Below are 4,670 nucleotides of genomic sequence, written 5' to 3'. Positions count from 1 at the left end.
TGTGGATTATCGTTAATTTAATTGATGAGTTTTTATTAATTATTGGAAGTAGTTGGTTATTATAGAGAAATCTTAGTAATATCATTAATAGTTCTAAAGAATATTTTTGGATGAAGGCGGGTGCCATGATCGACTTTTTTCCGGTTACCGCTCCGGCTGAGAACAATACTTGTTTTAAAATTGTGTGTATTATTCACTGGGATTTAGTATCTCATTAAAGTGTTGTTTTCAGATACTGAGACCGTTGGGGATGTCAAGAGTTGAGAAGTCCTACCTCCCTTGAGAAGAGTGACTTCCTTCAATTAGGTTGGTAGATCAAGAATAAGTAGACATAGTGTCTACATCGTACTTTATTTCGGGATTAGATATTAATTGCCCAGTTTTGGATATTTTAAATATTAAAGAATTTTCAAAATATTAAAGAATTTTCAGTTGTAAGGATTTACTTTGAGATTTCATAACATTACTTCTTTCGAACAATTCATTATTTATTACAGTACCTTATTCTCTTATATAATTTTGAAATTTTTCCATTATTACCTCAGTTTTATACCCACGTAACTAGGCGCTATTTAAAATCATGTTTAACTAATAAAATATTTTCTTATAAAAATTTAGGTTTTACAAAAATCAGCAACAAAACCGTGCCGAGGGTGAAAACCTATTTTTTGAAGTATAACAGTTGGCGATTTCAGGTATGGGTAATGGAAGAGGGTGTTTCGTGGAGTCCAAATATGGTCTCAGTTTTCATTGGTGATAGTCATGGTAGCCAGATTCTTGATCAAAAGGTGGAAGTGTAATTTTTGACAAAGAGGAATATGGCGTTTAAATTTGCGATTCAAGTTGGAAATGAAAGAGGTGATCACAACGGTCATAAATGTGGTCTCAGTTTTGCACAACATCCACTGTAATGGTCATGATTGAAAAGAGAAGATGAAGAACAAATAGGAATGGAGATTATGTCCTTCTTATTTCTCTTTTTTTTTTTTTTACATTATTATTATTATTATTATTATTATTATTATTATTATTATTATTATTTTATTAATTAGATTTTAGAATATAACCAATAATTACCAAAAACTAATTTTTATTAATATATATATTTTTTAAACATAATTTAATTTCTAAAAACTAATATTTCAAAACTAATATTATATAAAATAAAATAATTAAAGTTATTAATCTTTTAAAATACTTTAATAACTAAAATTCTCATATTCTAAATAATCACTATAATAATACAGATTTTTTTTAAAATACTCAAATTAAAATATTAGCATCATTAGAGAATAGTTGAAATTGTAAGATAAATAAGTAAAACATCAAAACTTTATATTAATTACTAAATCTTAATAAATATATATAAAATCACAATGTTACAACAAGAATATATCAATAAAGAAAATCAAACACAATATCACTACTATTCCAAGATAATTATTTATAAAATAAATAACTAAAAATAGAAAATAGTTATAAATAATTGAAATATAACTACGTTGTAAGCAGTTACTGATTAGAGAAGTTTAAATTCTAAATGTAGAAGGATGTTTTAGAATTGAGTAGTTTTACTACTTGATCTTAAGTAGAACCACATGAACTGTAAATTAAGCAGGCGTACTAGGAGTTTAACTAGAATTTGAGTCATGTAATTCTTTTAGAAGATTAAGTGTGAACTAAAATCATATTCTTTAGTAGCTTAAATTTCGAGGACTAAATTCTTTAAAGATAGATAGAATTGTTGTAACACCCCAATTTCTCATTACCTTATTTTAAATAGTATAAAGATACAATACTATTTTTTTTTTATGAGTGTTAATATGCGTTCTTATTTCTTTAGGTGTGTCTGTGTGTTGCCTTAGTAATTGATTACTTTAGCACTAATAGAGTGAGTTATTAATAATAATAATAATAATAATAATAATAATAATAATAATAATAATAATAATAATAATAATAATAATAATAATAATAATAATAATAATAATAATAATAATAAGATCTAGGCTAGTATACTATGGGTATATATATATAGATAAGCATATAGTGTTATGGAAAGCAAAATTAGGGATTTTTGTTTAGTTCCATCAGCCGCCTCCCAAGAATCAAACTACATCAGGTTTGCCTCCTTCTTCTCCTTTACTTATTCAAACAATTAGAAATTCACAATAACAATTAAACTAGTATGCTTTCCTTTTTATTACTAATCCAAAACTGAGTGATGCAGCTGGCTAGGCTAGTGGGAGAATTAGTTAACCTTCTAGACTTACAAATATATATATTAATAGGACCATAAACATGTATGCTACTAGTTTTCCTATTCAGAAAATTAATATTTTGTGGCAGTACTTAGCATTATCATTACCATGTTTATTGATATGGTTATTAGGATTTTTATTGAAATATTTTGATTTTTTCAATTGCCTTTTTGAATTGCTTTCTCTGTATGTATATTATGAAATCTTCACCTGCCAATGTATTAGAGAGAATTTTCTTGTTCTGCCAACTAATTTAGATTATTCGATGGGTATCTCTAACAATGTTGGATTTCTGTTGAACAATTAGCAATAATTAAAATTATACATTATTTTATGTTATTATGATTATAAGCATGTTTTGTAACACCCCAATTTTTCATTACCTTATTTTAAATAGTATAATGATACAATACTATTTTTTTTATATATGAGTGTTAATATGTGTTCTAATTTCTTTAGGTGTGTCTTGTGTGTTTGTCTTAGTAATTGATTTAACTCATTAATATTAACTATATTTAACTCACAAAAATAAATAAAGTAATATATATATATATATATATAAATAAAATAATACAAGGAGTGAATTTGTGTTACTACACTAATTGTTACCTTTAACACTAATAGAGTGAATTTATAATAATAACAATAATAATAATAATAATGATGATGATAATAATGATAATAATAATAATAATAATAATAATAATAATAATAATATAATACTAATAGTAATAGTAATAATAGTAAATTAATAGTCGTAAGAATTGGAAATAGGCTAAGTTGAATTGCCCATTTTGGAGAAGAAGACCCGGCAACAAAACCTAACATTGCTGAAATATATATATATATATGTAAGTAATGGGACTTGGACAAGGGGTTGCCGCCGGTCTGGGAATTCATTCCAAGAAGCATAATTCCCAGGATAAGAAAAACACATAAACAACGTGCCAAATCCTTTTCCTTCTATATTTCATCCCATAATTCCTTCTTACTAGTCAACAAGGTTGCTTGCAATCATCTGTCTCATAATAATATTGGGTATGTATTCCTCTATTCCAATTTTTATTAACAATAGGCTTGGATGATTGAATTATATAACTGCACATATATTATGAAGTTAAATTGCATCTAAAGAATTCATTTTATTTTAGTTATAATTAAAAGAGATTTATGGTAGCATCCATTTAAATAAATATTATCAATTGCATTACATATAAGCTATATGATTTTGCTTTAATTTAATTAAAATTAAACATTATTTTATGTTATTATAATTATAAGTATGTTTTGTAGCAAGAATTGCCCTCTGAATTTTTTTTAAAGTAACAGACTTGCCCAATATATTTTTTATACGTATCTTGATTTCCGTAACCTAATACTGCTTTAATTTAATTCTGCATTTTTTCTTTACATGACTTCGGTAACATAATTTTATACGATTTTTGATTGCATGATTTTAAATTATTCTAAATATAAGCATAAGCATGTATGGTATTAAATATATTTCTGAGTTGTATTATAAATAGTAAATAATTTATTTATTTAGATGATTTATTTATTATTTATTTATTTATTTCCTTTTTATTATTTATTTACTTATTTATTTATTTATTATTTATTTATTATTTATTTTATTATTCATTTACTTATTTATTTATTTATTATTTATTTAGTTATTTATTTATTCATTTACGTATTTATTATTTATTTATTTACTCATCTATTCATTTAATTATTTATTTATTTAATTATGTATTTTATTATTTATTTATTCATTTACTTATTTATTATTTTATTATTTATTCATTTACTTACTAATTTATTATTTATTTTATTATTTAATTATCCATTTATTTATTTATTTATTATATTATTTATTTATTCATTTACTTAGTTAATTGTTTATTTTATTATCTATTTATGCTTTTAATTATTATTTATTCATTATTTATTTTATTATTTACTTATTTATTTATTTATTCATTCATTTATTATTTATTATTTATTTATTCATTTGCTTATTTATTTAATCATTATTTATTTATTCACTACTTATTTATTTATTTATTTTATTAATTATTTATCCATTTATTTATTATTTATTATATTATTTATTTATTCATTTACTTATTTAGTTATTTATTTATTCATTTACTTATTTATTTATTTATTATTTTATTATTATTTATTTATTCATTTACTTATTTATTTATTTATTATTTTATTATTATTTATTTATTCATTTACTTATTTATTTATTTATTATTTTATTATTATTTATTTATTCATTTACTTATTTATTTATTTATTTATTTATTTTATTAATTATTTATCTATTTATTTATTTATTTATTACTTATTTAGTTATTTATTTTATTATTTATTTATTCATTTACTTATTTATTTATT

Source organism: Cicer arietinum, chromosome 2 (assembly GCF_000331145.2).
Source record: "Cicer arietinum cultivar CDC Frontier isolate Library 1 chromosome 2, Cicar.CDCFrontier_v2.0, whole genome shotgun sequence".
Taxonomy (NCBI): domain Eukaryota; kingdom Viridiplantae; phylum Streptophyta; class Magnoliopsida; order Fabales; family Fabaceae; genus Cicer; species Cicer arietinum.
Note: the sequence above shows the minus strand (reverse complement) of the source record.